The sequence below is a fragment of the Pectinophora gossypiella genome, chromosome 8 (assembly GCF_024362695.1).
Source record: "Pectinophora gossypiella chromosome 8, ilPecGoss1.1, whole genome shotgun sequence".
Taxonomy (NCBI): Eukaryota; Metazoa; Arthropoda; class Insecta; order Lepidoptera; family Gelechiidae; genus Pectinophora; species Pectinophora gossypiella.
Genome location: NC_065411.1, coordinates 16,379,044 through 16,397,486, shown reverse-complemented (window position 1 = coordinate 16,397,486; position 18,443 = coordinate 16,379,044). Strand labels below are relative to the sequence as shown.

Genomic DNA, 18,443 nt, shown 5'->3' with positions numbered 1-18,443 from the left:
GATGTAGCGGTTCAGTCAGAAATGTCTTGGTGCTTTTAGTAAAGTATTAGATAGAATAACATCCATTGCTAATATCACAACTATGAATACTCCGTAATGCATCATGAGTCCATTAGGGAAACTAAACCATACATCACACCTAAAACACACAAAAAAAAACACTAAAATTGGCCACGCCATTTTCGAGTATTTCCGAGATACAGCAATTGATCATTATCGTATAGACAGCTTTTTCTCCATGGCAGCTTGTCTCGAATGTTTTTTTTTAATAATATAGGCTAGCATTTGACCACAATCTCACCTGAGTCAGTAACGATGTCGTCTATGGAACACGCTTACGTAGCCTTGAAAACTCCCAGATTATAACGAGTTGGAAGAACAGACGACGGCAGACAGTTCCAGTCCTTTGGTCTTTGCATTAAAAAGAGGTAAAACGTGTCTGTGTCTAGTCATAAATCATTGTCACCACAAAACCGTACACTTCATGGTCTATTCTCCATATTCATTATCATGCCTCGGGTTTACCGTTCGTGATCAAATTGGATTAAATAGCTTATGTTATGGGTTAGTGAGTTATTATCCGAGCCATTATGTTCGGTATTAACCCTCTTGTATTGTTGTTTTGTAAAGAGTAATGAGGCAGACGTACAAGGGTCAGGCAGACAAAATTTACACCCTGTATACTTGTAGGGTGGGCAGAGATACAACTTAAAAAGAGAACTTGTAATTTCTTGGTATTGTAGTCCTAATATGCTCATGATGACTTATGTACAAAAGATACATTACCATCATCATCTCTCTGGCGTTATACCGTTTTCACAGGGTCCGCTTACCTAACTTGAAGATTTAACAGGTCCGAATTTTTAGCGGCGGCCAATCAGCTTGCTAAAACAGAACTTCAGGACCCCAATACCGAACCTCATTCAATGTTTATCGCTATTTGCCCATTGGGGTCGATTGATTCTTTCAAATATAATCCGCAATAGGCTGAGGTTCGCGTCCAACTGCCTGACTGCCCGCTTATATAATATATAGATTTTCCATTTGCTCTGTTGAAGATTTATAGTCGAGTAATGATTTTAGTTCACAAACTAAAAACAACCTTTCACAACAACCTTTTCATTTCCTTGACCTATTCGAAGCTTCGTTAGTTTCTACCGTTAATTAACAACCTCTCGTAAAAACTTCAAGTAATGACGTAACAAATGCAGACGTCAAATATTATACAGCCACTTGTTTATTCGAAAGTCCACCGACGGACTTTCTCAATGAGGGGTTTTGGGATCATGGAGGAAACTTCCTCCACTAGATTCGGCCTCAGCTGAGTATTTGAAGTTGAAATTTCCTGACTTGAGGGCTTACTCGACATGGTAATGCTCGAGTCACTGGAGTCGAGCATATGATAGATAGATGAGATAGATATATAAAATCTTTATTTAGGTTCAAGACGTTACATTAACTTCTTAATATTAAAATTTGAACATATTGAAACTAAAAACGGTACTAGCTCGGCTAATGTCGTATCGATCCACATGAGGTGCAATACGACGCCGATTTTCAGCCAGACCCCTAAAAAATAATACTTACAAAAAACTTAAACTAATAATACTATATATAAATTATCAGCAACAGACTCTGTGCTATTGAAATAAAAACATTATACGCACTGTTCATACTTAAGTAATTTTGAGTTGTTTGTTTGTCCAAACAATGTTCGAGACTTATGTAATAAGAACGTATGATAAATACCTTTACTAACTTCTTAAGAAATGAAAATGTCGAAACGATAACACTAAATCATCATTTCCCTTCTGCCATGTTCCATTCAATCTTCGAATCCCGACATACAATTGGATTTCCACTAAAGAAAGAAAGATATATTCGTTCATCTTTATCGAATGAAAAAAGCAAACACAGTGGTTCATATTTGCGGTGGCGCACCCCGCTGCACGGCTCACGCTGTCTACGTACGTTATCGCTTGAATACGCATCGAGTCAACTTGATACCTAGGTATAGATAGCATAGTAGGTAGGTTGAGTTGTACCAAAACTCTTACGATACAAGCTAGTGTCAAGTTTAAATAGTTTAATCCTACGAATTAAATATGTTGTCTGCGTAGATAAACAGTTTTAATTCGTAAAATATACATATTGCAAGGATGTCGATATCGTAAAGTATGCTTCAGGGACAAGGACTGTAGAATGTCACAGCTGGCAATATGTTGTTGGTAGAATGTAAACACGGGAGTTTGCTCAGCCCTTAACCCTCGACGTTTGATCTAGTGTTGTTACTGGGAAAAATTGTAGGACCCTAAACCGAACTAACGAAAATTGATATGTTTATTGAAATACGACACTCTTGTGTTTGCATGGATTGCTAGTTTTACATTTTGCCATAATAGGGTATCTATTTAACTGAATTACTTAATAGTTAAAAGTTGGAAAACTTCATTAGTGGAAGTTGGTGAGAATCAGAATTCCTGTTGAGTATAAAAATATTCATCATAGTTTGCATCTTTTAAACGTAATTTATCATTCAATATTTAATTTCAAAAGTGTTTGTTTTTCATATTACAAACAGTTTGACTAGCTTCTATCGTAGAAATGTGATCGACCATCACATCACTTTCATTGTCAACAAACCACTCATCTCGTTATATCCCTACTTCCATTTTTTCCGATGATTCAGTATGACGTAATTTGCAAACCTTTTCACCTTTGACAGGTTGTGTGTGCGGATCATTATGTGAGTCCCAGTATGGTACTTCGTGTTTGCTTTGTCTACACAATAGGGTGTTGATTATCGTGCAGTAGGTTTTTTTCCTTTCCTGCCTTGCTTTATATTCTAATCATTGTTTTTTTTTAGTTTATATTTATGTAGAGAATCATATAGTTAACTTTGCGATCCATGTCAGCTTCTTACTTCCATTTTATCAGAAATTTCAATTATGCAGGGAATTGTAGTCACTATCACAGAACAGATAAGGTCGATTTTTGTATTGTTAATTTGAAAAAAAGATTTTTTTAACTTAAAAATGCAAAGTCGACCTTATCCGTTTTATAATAGAGATTATATTTCTATATTCAATTGGAAATACGTCTAGCGCGTCAAATGCGTCTTACCAAAGTTACAATACAGAATAGTATGGGTATGTTTAGTAGGGTACCTGTATGATGAAGATAAACTATTACCCATTCGGACAAAGTACAAAAGTCGTCAAAGTTTTTATAAAATTCATATACTTAAACAGAATAACTGGACCCAGTACATTCCCTTGTGGCACACATAAAATATAACTCTTCTGCAAAAGTTTCTTTGGCTCATTACATAAACAGTGCCAATTCACTAACCACAGCTATTTCGGGCTGTTATTTAAATTTCTGTGCAGCAAACCGGTCTACTTCCTGCAGTTAATCGTCAGTGCTTGAAACATGCAATCCTTCTCTCGCTATTTTCGTTCACATGCATTCCATCTGCATGTATTTCTAGTCACTTCGCTTGTGATACTGAGAAATGATTTCTGGTTACTCGTATTTTATTGTATTGAGATTCTACGAGTATTTGAATTGAATAACTGTTTACTAGGTTTATAATTTATTTTAGAAGTTAGTGTGTTGTTTAGTAAATATTGTTTGCTGCAAATATTTGCTTCTTTTTCGTGTTGGTTGTTACATTCCCTTTTTAACTTTTTGTACCGATTGTGTAATTATCTAATTGTGTGTATTATTGACAATGTTTCTATAAATAATTTCGGTTGTAAATTTGCATGTTTTTCTAAGGAGCTAGCTACAAAGTAAGTTGATTTCGCCGGAAGGCACGTTAAGCCGTTGGTTACTGTCCCAAACGCTTCCTTGAACCTGCACTGGAGCAGCGTGACGCAGTATGCTTCATACTCTCCTCTGGTTGATTGAGAGGAGGCCTGTACATAAGCTTTTTCATTGATGACGAATTTATTGATAAAAGAAAATAATTCTTGTAGAGGAATTTCTAAAAACCCAATATATAAATCGTAATCATTTCCTTGGTTAAAAACAGAAAGTTTTGTGAAGAGTGGGTATTTAGTTCATCTTGTGATGGATGTACCTTTGACTATCCCAACTGGAATATAGTCATGAGTTTATGTTATGTCAAATCGTTTTATTACTGTTTTTTCGTCTACTAAAAGCTTTGCTTTTATAATATTTACAACACTGTCTAGATTATTTATTTTAACGCCAACTTTATAATATCAGAATAATATCTTGCTTCCTGGAGACTTGAGTTTTATCAGCCATGTAATTATGCCGCAGGGTAAGAGGGGTGCGGAGAGGGGAGGGAAAAGGGGATTTACGTTTACGGGATAGAACGTTAATAGAACGGCTAGATTGATGTTTAAAAAGAGCCAATGGTGGCTTAATCTATCTTGAAAAACTAGTTAACTAGGTTCTTCTAAAGGTTTCTCTAAAGTTTATCGTTACTATGACAACAATTATGTATTTCAGTATTCAACAAGTCAAAACAACATGACTCACTCAGCAGGGTCCACAGAATATCAGCGTCGTGGCTTGTGCTGAGTGACTTCTTTTGTCCGCCACCATTTTATGATCATTGTGATGAACACCTTATTTGTGAAAATTTCAAATTATGATACTGTCTTCTTCTTGTGTGTAATGTCCTTTTATAATATGTTTTAGCTATGTGTATGCTGGTAGTTGATACCTGAGTAACATTTCCACATTTCCACATAGCCATTAACAGCCTATTAAAAGCTCCCATATTGTTATCAATGTTTATCTGAAAGTTGCAATTTGAAGCCACTAGACACAAAATGAACCAGTTTTAATACAAACTGATTAAACCAGAGAAAGAGGCTTTCATTCAAATCGATAGCGTGTAACGTTTAAACAGGGAAAAGGCGTGATTTGGATCCACTGATTACGAGGAGCGCGCCCGCTAAGCCATTTGGATTACAGATTATACAGATACCTGAGTGACAGCCTTGGTTTGATTTTTTTTTTAATTTGACTTAAAATGTTTTGTGTATTTTGTTACAAACGCCATCTCTAGTACTGCGAGTAAATTCATAATAAGTTTTGATTTTCCACGATGTAATTTTTTTTTTTTAACTTATTGTATATTTGCCTCGCAAGTAAGATTTTATTTCAGTAATATTTCTTTCAAAAACAGAAACAGTAAGGTAATAAATCGGATGAAGTGCAAAATTTGAGCGAGTACAACAAAATATCCTTGTATAAAGATAAGAATAAGAATAAGATAAATGTTGTGTCTTCGATGAAAGGATCCGTTTACATCTCAAGAAGGTTTGTAAAAATCTTTCTGTAAATATTTTGCACCCTTGCTTTTAAACTGAAATCAATAGCAAGATTACCGTAATTCTAGACATAGGAAGCCATATTTCTTCTATATATATTGATGTTGGCAACGTTTATATGAATTCTTTTGAACTGAATATTTAAATTCTGAATGGCAACCAGCTTTCAAACGAAGATATTTCAAGAGATAAAACTGATGAAGATATAGATATATATGCCTATATTTAATTAGATTTACAAATAGATTTGGAGGATCCATTATGAAAGATAATCTGAAAGTAGTTGATGCTCAGCGTTTGTTTTTTTTATGATATAGGCGGCAAACGAGCAGACGGATCGCCTTATAGTACTAAGCAATTACCGTCGAAAAAAAAGTAGAAAAGTGTAAGAGTGAAAGTGAGTAAAAGTGTTTTGTTTTAAAAAGATAGTTATTTTCATTTTCAATGTCAGTGGATTGGAAAAATTTAATATACCTTTATCTACTACGATAAAAGAATCTGCATGAAGCGAATAGCTAAAAAAGCGTGTCGTACCAAAGTCGTACCCCATCCTCACAATTTTATCCGGTACCAAATTAGACCATACCATTCTTTTTACTTCAATTAGAAGTATTTAGAAGCAATCATGGGAACTTTTCCGGTTATCCCGAACGGCAGCTGTCAATGGCAGTTGAAAAGAAAATTAAGGCGCCATTTGTATGGATGTGATCTTGGGATGAGGATTGCGAAATAAGGACGGGATGAAGCTAAACATGTTTTGCTTTCCCCAACTTCTGAACTTTGACTTCCTTGATTTTAGGTTTCGTATCGATTTAATTAATTTTCAAGTTTGGAATTTGGATGTTTTGATTTGATATCCTACTTCATAAAGTTATTTGATTCGGGTTTTGAGTTGAATCTTCTATAACTTCTTAGGAGTTATTCCTCTGATAATGGAAACTTGTATTTACGGAATAGAAGTAAATAGATATGAAATACTTTGTTTGTCGCGTACTGACAGAAATGAAGATAAAAGGCTTAAAAAGTGTAGAATGAACAAAATTTAGAGGATACCTGTAAAGCAACCAAATATTGGATATGTATTTAACAAAACCAATCTGGCCATGAGTACTCTGAACCGGTGAGCATGTATCTTGTATGTCTTTAATGAGAGTGGAGGAAGCGATGACGGTGCCAAGACCGTAGTATGTGGAATTCCGTGGTCCCTGCCTACCCCAACGGGAAATATGTGTAATCTTATGTATGTATTTAACAAAAATCTGAAAATTCAAGACAACGTTTGTTACACACACTTATTATTCAATTGAAAAGAGAAAGACGTTAACTTTAATGAAATAGTTCCTACAGCTCTACTAAAAGAAGAATAAATAGTAAAATATATGGAGCTAGATAAGAAGAGGACAGCATAAGAAATAGTAGTTAACCTAAATGTGTCAGTTGATGTACTGCCTTCCAATGTTATTGTGTATGCCAGCCAAGTGGAATAAGGACAAACATTGTCTTTGTTTTTCATAAAACTAGAACTTGGAAATATAAGCCTCTATAAAGTTGAAGAGTCTGAAATTTTGCGTATAAACATAAAGGTAAATATTTAACCTCAGTAACCCTGGTGTTCGGGTTACTCTTATGCCACCTTAGGCCCCGTGGCTCATGTAAAGACTACATATTAATTTAGCCTTAGTAATGATAAGCACTGAGAAATAGTAATTATATCTTTTAAATTTTTACAATTCGAAGTGGTTATTGAAAGACACAAAATCAAATCTTACACACATGACAATTTGCAAGTCAAGTAGCAGTGTTGTTCCACGTACCACGTAGCTTCAAATTACACATGAGAACTTACTTTAAAATATCCATAGTCATTATAATTTCTAGCGTTCATCTTATCTACTGCTAGGTTTTGGGTGGAGTTTGTCATTGATGGCAAGCGTATAAATAACGTAAAACCTGCTACCTAAATTTTAGATGTCTCAAACAGCATTTCTGTCCAAGAAATTGTCAAACATGATTTGTCATAATTGTCGAGTCTGTAAATTCAGCCCACTTGTCAACAAGTATTGCGACGATTTTGTACCAAAATTGTACCACTGAATGGTACAGTGATTCTGTATCTACTGCTATTTTGTTTGTCAACGTCATGACGTAATTACTTCGTTTTCCTTCCGAGACTTCCGGGAGTGGTTTTCAGGGTTAACAATCATTTGAAATTACATCTTGGTACTTTTGTACCTTTACATTCTTACTTAACTGGGTGTTCTTCGAAGGTTTTGTCACTTGCTACCAGGTGAGACTGTGGTCAAGCATTTAAATTATCGAGTATAGGTATAATATGTTGTGTAATGTCAGTTTCTGGACTAATGAATAAGACAAATGGTAAATCACTAAATGCTACTTAATTTACGTTTGTGAATCCTTTTACTCTTCAAAGTGCGAGATTTATTTTAAATGAATAAGCTACTCAATCGATTATTACTCAACCAAGTTATGACCCTGTCTCACTCGACTATCCTAAAAGGCACTTAATGTTAACACAAAATTTGGTTCCATTTCCCGTTCTTGGGTCACGAAAACCTTTGAAGTGCAACCCTAGCATAGTGGTACGTCAAGGACGGCAAATTGCGCATAATCGTTCTTTGACTACGCAGTGTCGCGGGGTTGGCTCCCTACAGTACTGTCTAACGCCTACCAACCCTATTCCTTATCTGTGTCACCAAGCACAGTTGCTAAGAAATTTGCGCCCATCAAATGTAGGTAAATTGTCGTTGGGGAAAAGAGAACAAAGTTTTGGGTACCTACATAAGGGTTGATAAGGAAGAAATTTGGGCCGGTCGGTAATTTCGTAGGTTTTTTGTCCTGTGGGTCCGAGATTCTGAGATTTCAAGAGAAAGAAAACGTTGAATTATGTACTTAATCAACTATTAAACATATGAAAATAACTCACCTTCACAAGTTGCAGCACTAAAGTAACAATAGAAAGGCAAGACGAACGGCGTAGGCTTATAATATGATTCACCAGGTACAGAACCGCTAAAATAAACAGGTGTGTCTTATATTTACACAACTTATTATTCCTTTCGCTGAAAATTGTGGAAACAAGACCGTTGCTGTTTTGAAGCGCTGCCAAGTGCTGCCAACATAGCCCGCTCAACTTTCCTTTTCCGGCTAGTACTTATCGTTCGAGTCTTCATAACTTATCTCCAAGTTGGTAACTTGTGCAATATGGCGGCTGCGATCATTTGTTAGGCCGTTTGTTGCGGATATTTTTTTGCAGATGTGTGGCACATGTATTATTACCTTTCAGCGTGTATATAAGTATGCTAGAAGACATGGCAAAAAAAAAAAAAGGAAAAACTGGACTGTTTCTTTATTTATGGTCTTCTTTATTCTTATACTTTGTGGTGTTGAGGAAAAGACACAGAAATATGCTTAATCATCTATGCCATCTAAGGACCCTTAACCAGAAAGCCACTCGTGCGGCCGCTACTGCCGCTCTCGTGTCTAGGATGTGACCCATACGACCTTCTCTCTTTTTCTTCTTCCTCTCTTCTTCTTTTATCTTCTGTTTCTTGTCTAACTCTTGTGATTTTTATAAATGAGTGCGACTCCTCCCTCAGTGAATCAGTAATAATATGATATAAATGTCACTCTGCTGCATTGTAATTCGTTGTAAAATATTCCAGTTGTTTGCCTGTAAAACGATGCTTTGTTACTCATATATTCGTAAACAAAACGAGGCGAAGGGAGGCAAAAACCTTATGAATCAAACATTCGGGGTCGACCACACTCCTCAATTAGCATCTAATGATATAATAATAATGTTTGTCTGTTCGTGTACGGCCATGTTCACTTTCAGACATACCAAAAGTGAATCTTCATATTGGATCATGACAATGACCGATCCTGTCCTTCTTTACCTGCTCAGCTCACGACTATATCGAAATTGGTGTAGTCAGAGGTACATCCATCGTAAGATGAACTAAGAACCCACACCTCACCGAGTTTTCTGTTAGACCAACGTGATAGGTGGTGAGCCGTATCGCTGTCTATAATGATTGAGGCAAATATGTGCAATTTAATAAAACTTACTGCTACTTGTAAGAGGGACGAACTGAGGAGACTGGTACCGAGACAAACCGTATTGTGGTTTAACGGTATCAGTGGTTTACCTAACTATGTAATACTTTAATGATATAAATAAATAAAAAATAATGTTAGTGAAAACTGCATTTAAGGTAACTCATTGGTACCAGGACTCTAACTGGCGTTCCCCGATTGAAAAGCAAGCCAGTGTACAGGACCACACTGGCTTATATTTATTATGAAATATAAGATATTTGGAAAGCAGGTAATATGATTTTTTCCAAGGTAATACTAGGCTACTAGGAGAACATAAACAAAGAATGATGCAACCATGGTTGCGACGCCATGGTCTCATAGTGAGATAAGGCCTTTAAGTACCATAGAGCAAGAAAGAGATATAATGGCCCCGATTCCTGCAGACACCGCCTAATTTTATTTTAAGTTATATCCGCCATTTTCATATCCGTCGAAAAGGAAAGGGACGGATGATTCACAGCTCTTAATTTTAGGAAGAATGAGTAAATGAATGAATAACCCGGGCGAATCAAAAAGCAATCCGTTTGACGTGCTGTCTACTTAACTGTGTCGGGTTATTGACTGATATAAAATTTTTACACGATTGGTTTAGATTTGTGCTTAAAATTGACGTGTGTTCTATAAATTTTATGCTTGTCGGTTACCCGTCCCTTTCCTTTTCGGCGGATAAGAAAATGACAGATATAACTTAAAATAAAATTAGATGGTATTTACAGGAATTAGCACCATTGTATTCATAAAAGAATAGAGGCAGAGAAGATGTTCCAATTCACATATACTCTGGCGTTTGAAGACTTCGCATGTTCATAGACATTGTCTCCTAGTGAAAAGATGGAGCCTTAATCGTAGTTATTCTGGCATAACGGTTGACCTTGAACTATAAGAAAGTATACCCTTATAAGCAGTAGATGTTCTTATATTATGGTAAAGATATGGTAATATTTAGCTAGTCATCGCCATTAGCTGCCTCGATTACTCGTATAGTGCGTCAAACATAAAACCTTTTATGTCCTGAGGCGTAGTAGATTTATCAATTCTACCATCACACCTCCCTAGAGTTATCCAGTTTCCACAGGGTCCGCTAACCTAACCTAAACTGAAGATTTGACAGGTCCGGTTTTTTACAAAAGCGACTGCCTGTCTGATCTTTCAACCCTTAAAGGGATAACCAGCCCAATACAGGTTAAGTCACGTACCTCCGAAATGCATTTATCGGCAATGTAGGTTTCCTAACGATGTTTTCCTTCACGTGTTTTCGAGCACGTGATAATTGTTTATGATTCGAACCTATGACCTCACAGGGAGGGTCAAGCATTTTTTGACGTGATTTATTGCAGATGGCATTAACTACTTGGCCGGACAAATGGGAAGCGCTGGAGGCTCTCAACCGGTACAACGTTTACGACAACAGGCCTGAGGGTGCCCTGTAGGTGCCCAGCCCAGAGAGGAAAACATATTTGAAAGAATTAATCGACCCTAGTGGGTCGATAGCGATAAGCGCTGATTGAAGGAAGTCGTCGACCCGAGAGTCAAGCGTTCTTCCCATGGGACTACCACTGCAGGGAAAAATCCATTCACGCGAACGAAACTCATAAACAATATCAAAATAACAAGAAAAACTACCTTTCACAATCGCATAACTTACTTACAACACACCATAAAGTAAGCGCGGGTCTGGCTGATGCCTCCCTAGAGTGGGCTCTAGTAGGCTATGTACGCCCCTCACGTCTCCTTCATATTTCTAATCTCCTGGTACACGTACGGCGTGTTACGTAACTTGATAAACTTTCTGGCAGGAAAATTATGTGACGTAACAGCGTGAAAGACTCCATTTACAATGAAAAAAATATTTAGCAGCTCACGACTTTAACCCAATGGGGTAGAGATACATCCCTCGCAAGATGAACTAGGTACCCACACCTCTGATAGACCAACGTAGATGATCCGTGGTGACGTGGGTGGTGGAGCCAACTGTGTAGTTGAAAACTGCCTCTTTGGTTATTATTTGTTTGGTAATAACCCTGACACCAGGGTTGATGAGGCTAGTATTCCACCTCACAACCCACACGATAAGAAGAAGATTTGTTTGGTCTTTGCTTATTTGGTTTACAACGGTGAGTACTGGATCCTGTATTACTTAGTCACATAACGGTTTTAATGTTCTGTCCAAGTAAATTATTTGTTAACTGTTACATAATATTTCAAAGTTCAGTAGACACACTGTGTTGAAAAAAATTCCCATATTTTTGCCGTAGTATGTTATTTTTCTTTGTGGTTTTATTAATTTTCTCATCATATAGGCTACATTGCATTGTATTTGTATTGTATTGGCATTGTATTCTTAAAAGTTGTCTGATTGGTCGGGGTTCTGTTCGAAAGAGACTGAGGTAACGTTTTTTAGTATTCTAGCTTTATAAAAAAACTTTATTTTTTGAAGAGCAAGATTTCTAAGATATTGAAAAATCAAAACGTATATCCTGCATATCAGACGCAATGATCACTTAGTTCACGCTTTTTAGCTTTAAATCGCCCAATGTATTTTTATCCAGTGTCTGAAAAACTGGGTAGTTTGGTTTGTGATACTTTAAAAAAACATTTTTATAGCTCCTTTAATGAATATACTCTCTCCTACACGAGTTTTAGGTACCAGGAACACATAAAGACCGTTAGGTACGATCACGTGTGAGCCGGGGCGGTAATATGGAGAGAGCTCGGCACGCTCCAATTGTCGATTTAAAACGCTTCCCGACGTAATGCGCTCCCATTTCACATTCACCAGATAAACTCTTCTACGCTTTTAAAGCCCTGGTAAATTTAATGTTTATACACGAATTTAAATTGCATTGGTTAGTGACGTATTTGTGAATAAATCATTTACTTCATCATGTTTTTTTTCACCGAACCCCGGGTTCGAACCCCTGGTCCGGACTTGCACCAATGAGTTGCACGAACGCAGTTGGCTCGACCATTATAGACGGCAATACGGCTCACCACCTATCACTGGGATCACGTTATTATTTATTTAATTGCAAACACAAATCCGTCGACAATCATCATCTTCCTGGCATTATTTCGGAGTCACAGGGACTGCTTACCTAACCTGAAGATTTTGATACGTCCAGTCTTTTACAAAAGCGACTTCCTGTCTGACTTTTCAACCGGCGAAGGGAAAACCAGCCCAATATCTCTGGAAGCAATTTCTGAGGAGTGTGAGTTTCCTCAATATGTTTTCATTCCCTATATAGCACGTGATAATATGTGTTCCGAACATGAATTCGACATTAATTGGCTTTATACGTCTATTTCAGACGATTTATGACGTCATTGCCTCGAAGAAATGCACTTTCGACAATAAATTTATAAATTATTGATTAAGGCCCGTGCTGGGATTTGAACCTGCGACCTCACAGTGAGACCAGTCTTCCAACTGGGCTACCGCGTCTCTTTACGAATCTATCAACAACAGCAGATATGATCCACACTGCTACAGCATTTCAATCAACTCGAAACTCGATATTTCCTGGTTCGAATTCAATTTATAGGTCAATTGGTGTAGCAGTTACGTTGTCCTGGTAACATGATGGCCCGGATGCATTGACGTGCAGACTGACACGGATAAACAAGACGTTATGGTAAGCTTTCAGATCCATTAGCAATTATGTTATATTTCTGCTTCGTTGGTGCACGAGTGCACATCAAACGGGAATTGAAAGAAATGTAATGTAGCGTTGAATGGCGCAATTCGTGGAAGTTCTGTCGTCCCGTGTTTATCAAAGCTTGCAAATCTTGTATTACAAGCAACTTTCCTGTAAAAAAAACATTTGAACAAATATATTGTGTAGGCAAAGCTACACATTTGTTGTCTTCAAGTGAAAGTGATATAAGCGTCTATTAAATTTGGATGTGTTTTTTTGTTAATTTAATTTTTTTTTTCAAGTAAAAATTTGTGGTCCCTATTTTTAACCAAAATGAAATTAATTTAAAAAAATCGAGGTATCAAAAATCACATCCGAATGTGATTTTTCAAAAAAAGCGGTACTTAACGGATATATGGGAGTAGCAGAGTAAAATAGTTCGGACATTAAGAAGAAATACCTAAGTTACATTTTTAGCTCCGCCATACAATCTTTTCGTCACACACAAAGTCCTTTTTGTCCTAGTAAGCCATAGACTAATCGTTTTCAAGTAGAAATACTCGCCCGTTTTCCTACGTGTAACTCTACTACTTACAACGGCCAAACGCCTCTGTAGTCCAGTGGTTGAGTGTTGAGCTCACGATCCGGAGGTCCCGGGTTCGAATCCCGGCGGGGACTTATCACAATAATCATCTTTGTGATCCCCAGTTTGGTCATCACAGGCTGATCACCTGATTGTCTGAAAGTAAGTTGATCCGTGCTTCGGACGGCATTAAGACGGTGGTCCCGGTTACTACTTACTGATGTAAGTGAGTAATCGTTACATGAGCCATGTCATGTCTTTGGCGGCTCAATTATTACCCTGACACCAGGGTTGATGAGGTTGGTTATTAACCTCACAACCCACACGATAATAGAAGAACTACTACAAATGTGCTACTGGTTCCAGATACTTCACCACAGAGTTCATTGAACATGATACGCAATAAATAAACATGGAACCTATAATTTCCGATATCATAAAACGTTATAACACCAATTCAGCTCGAGTATCTCCAAACAAACAAAGCAATCAATCGTTCTACTTATAAATTTTGGATATTTTTACTGTTCATAAGTGGGTCGATTATTAGTGACTCATTGTTTGGGTTATTGCCCTATTGGATACACAGGAAAATGTTACAGATGGCCCATAAAATGGTGGGGCAACCCTGTTCTGGTTGGTACTCATAAATTGTGGTCATAAACCTATCTGGGAGGAAAATATTGATGGACTTCTATGACGTTTATGGCTAGTAACTTTTCAAGTGACAAGCCACAAGATAAGAAGCTTGTCACTAGAACTCTAAAATTACTACTGGGAAAGAGACTGTCCGCGCGTTCCCCTTCCTCTAGTGGCTTACATGATCATGCTTCGGAAGGCACGTTGGTTCCGGTTACTATTTAATGTTGTAAGTAAGTAATCGTTATATGAGCCATGTCAGGGGCCTTTGGCGGCTCAATCTCAACCCTGACACCAGGGTTGATGTGGCTGGTATTCCACCTCACAACCCACACGATAAGAAGAAGATGGCTTACAGCTATTGAGACTAAAGAGGGGATGAGGTAAACCTTAGCTCGGTGCCCGATACACATTGAGGCGGTTCGGAGAGTTACCATTCTATACGCAATATTATTTTTAATCTATGCCTAAAGTTGACAGGTTTGCCTTTCATCGTTCTAAGTTTAGTTTAGAAAAGCAATATTGCAAGTTTGTATTTGCGCATATAAAAGTAAGTGCCTAATGTCAAGAAATGTCAAATAGTATTTTTTTAAATGAATTGCTTCGATGTGATCTGACAGGTTTTTTATTGAGTTACTCCTGTTCCAGCAGAAAAGACTTTAAACTTGTCATATTATATTTTATAACATCAAACTCTTCCATGTTTTTTTCCTGCATTAAATACTGCCTCTGTAACGCTAAGAGGGTAAATTATAATCCTCTTTCCTTCCGTGCCACCTGCGACTACCGTCTATGAATTATGTTACCATCCTGGTTCGCTTAGAAATTAAAAAGATCAGGTGACACTTAAGTAGTCTTGTGTAAAAATGCAAAGTATTTTTTCCTTGACAAAACTTTGTTCATTGGCTGCAAGAATATAAAAATAACTGCCTTTGATTGTGTTATTTCAGAAAGGCGATTAAGTAGAGTGGAGATAAAAAGCTAGTTTAATTATAAAATCTATTTCCAGATATAAATAATACAAAACTTTAAGTTTATTAATTTGCCCCATAACATGCACAGCCAATCATATTTGCACAAATTTTAATTTGCACAAGCAAGCGGGTTTATTTATTAGATGATAGCTTGTGCAAATTATAGATTGTGCGTGATTGCGATTAAATACAGATCATTGTTGACATTTTGTGTCAGGCTAGTTTTATCTAAAATAACATAACATGAACACACATTTTTGTTCACTGATCGTCCAGTCTGACTCTGAATTACTTACAGTAACTATTGTCTAAATAAAACACATAATACCTAATTCTTACGGCATTACCGGATATGAGACTCCCGGTATTTCAACACTGTTGCAAGTGCCATCATTCTGATCATGATTATGATGTCATCAGTCATCCCATGATCATGGCATTGGCAACACTGTTGGAATATCGGGAGTCTCATATATCCTGGTTTTGAACCTGGTAAGAACACGTAAAACTCAGACAATTTATAACTCTTGTCTAGTGTGCAATTCAGTGCCACGCCTCATTTATCGACGCCACGTGCGAGGCCGCCGACACGTTTGCCCGCCTCACAGAGCAAGGGAAATAATAGAATAGCGGAGCGGTGCAAGAATCAATCTATAAGCAATTTGCGAGACAACGCTAATAGTCACTGAGATCTTGTGGGACACCGGTTTGCTTTTTGAACAGGGGACGTCGGGTCGAACACTAGTTCCCTTTGGCACCAATGACTTATTAACTCTGTCTTAAGTGCAGTTTTCACTAACACAGTTGGCTAGACTATTATAGACGATGCGCCGTCGGCGATACGGCTCACCATCTATCACGCGTGTTGTAACAGAAAAATCGGTGAGGTGGGGGTACTTAGTTCATCTTGCGATGGATGTACCTCTGATTTCCCCAATTGGGATATAATCGTCAGCTTATGTTATGTTATGAGACAACGCTTCTGTGTGAACACTTTCATACATCACCATACGTTTGAATTTACCGCTCAACATACCATAATAAGCTTTACTAAGCCCTATTCAGGAATTTATTGGCACCGATCCCCTCAAATCTCCACAGTTGTAGAAAGTTTCACCACTTACTGCTATTTCAATTTAGCAACCCTGCACAACCCTGGCAACTCGCCAGGGTTGTCAACTGCAACTTGTTGAGCCTGCACCTGACATGTCGTATTAATACACGCCAAAACTTATTGAAATAAGATTAAACTAATCTGGCACATCTATACTGCAAGCTAGGCTGAAATCGATCATCACAGGCCTTTACATCTTGATCAGATGATTTATACAGCGTTTCTGGTCTTGTATGGCTGAAAAGTCCAATACGGGAGCGGCAACAGCGTCCGCACGACTGGCATTTTGGCTGAGGGTCCTTAGATGGTGTGGATAGTGAAGACCCTCTCATTTTTATGTATTCTTTTTTTGTTTTTTTTTTAAGATAATATTTTACAATAGCCTCAATGCGCAGTAAGAATCAGATCTGTCAAAGAACAGCTAGAGTCGTGATGTTAATTAGCATAGTGATGTATCATAGGAGATTAGGGCGATCGATTCTTTTCTATCTAACATTCCTACTTATATTCATACCTTAATCTACACCTACCCACTCAGAACGTGCTTGTACCTTATCTGAGAAGGGGGCAAAGAGAAAGTACGGTCTTACTGTTATATACATACAAATAAGCGGGAGGGGAAAATGTAGTAAAAACTGTGAAAATATATTATTCCCCCTTTCTGAGTTTATTTTTTGCCAAGTTTATACATCAATGAGTGAAACAGGATATAAAAAAAAGCGCGGAGCTCAACTTACGCGTTGCTGTATATTGAATTAGTTATTTAATTACTTTCACAAAAATGTTAACTGTTTTCCTGGTAGTTGTAGCACCTATGAATCACTAGGGAGAAAAAGGTCATTCTCAACTCGTGTGTGTTAAGGTACTCAAATGACGTCCTCGTTGGTAATCGAACAGTTTCTTTCCTTGGTGAACAATGTACTATACTGAGCTATTCTGAACAAAGACTTCCGTTGCAGCGCATCAATGATTCCAATCTTCTTTCGTTCATTCACTGCTAGTTTGCTGCCCCTTACCCTTCGCAGATAAGATTAATAGTTCATTCTATCCCGTATTGAACCGAGCGGCTCCTTCCCTACTCCTGTATCTGGGACCTAAGTATACAGGATGTTAGTGACACCGTACTGAATACTCAGAGGGGTGATTCAGCTCATCATACCAAGTGGAATTTTCGTCTGGAACTAAAAATAATTTTAAAAAATCCACTAAAGTTTTCGTGAATTTTCCGACAGCAAATTGATCTGAATCAGCTCAGAATTCGTTACGGTGTCTCTACCACCCAGACGTACTTGTATAGTTCCTGTACGGTCACGAGTACTAATATGTATACACTTTGAAACTTTTGTCACATTAACTTTTTTGACAAATTAAACCGTAAGTCTCGTTAAATGTCAAATATGATAGTGATAGGGTTCTAAAATGGGCACATGATATTGCTCATGACTGTACGTACTTGTAAGGGGTGTAAGTGACATCGTAACGAATATTGAGGGGATGATTCAGCTCATGAATCCCTTCGATCAAGTGAAATTTTCCCTTCAGCCGCCATCGCAACCGCGTTTCGCAAACAGTCGCAAAGGAAGAATTTTAAACCTTTGTTGGCAACTAGTTGTAAGTGAATGAAGAATGTTTTGTCTTAATACGCAACCAGTTGCCAACTAAGAATATTTTGAACAGCATAGTTGCTACAAAATATTGCCAACAAAGGAGTAAAATTCTTCCTTTGCATCTGGTTGCGAAACGTGGTTGCGATGGCGGCCGAAGGGGAAATATTCCATCGCAAACCTCATAAAAGTTTAATGTTCTCTTAAATTATTTTCAGTTCCAAACTTTTGCAACGGAAAAACGGATATTAACTCAAAATATCCGTTTAGCGACTTGTGCTGAGTGAAGCCCTTTTATCTTAGAACGTTCACCACCACCTTACGATCACTTCGACAAACATCAGTCTTGCTTTTTTGTAATTGTTTTAGTGGAAATTTGATATGATGTTGTTGTCTCTTTTTTGTGTGTGGCGCCCTTTTATATAATAAACTATTTCTATTCTATTCTAAATCATAAGCTGAG

At 37.4% G+C, this 18,443-nt stretch overlaps 1 protein-coding gene across 5 annotated transcripts in view; it reads left to right on the top strand.

Annotated features, from left to right (window-relative positions):
- The window catches only part of LOC126369264 (uncharacterized), a 90,023-nt gene that overhangs the window by 41,741 nt on the left and 29,839 nt on the right, over positions 1 to 18,443 (top strand). For 2 of the 5 annotated variants that reach the window (XM_050013622.1, XM_050013620.1), the window contains exon 2: positions 2,726 to 2,746. The exons of the other annotated variants lie outside the window; for them this stretch is intronic. The gene's annotated coding sequence lies outside the window, so the exon portion shown is untranslated. The remainder of the gene's footprint in view (positions 1 to 2,725; positions 2,747 to 18,443) is intronic. 5 annotated transcript variants of the gene reach the window in all.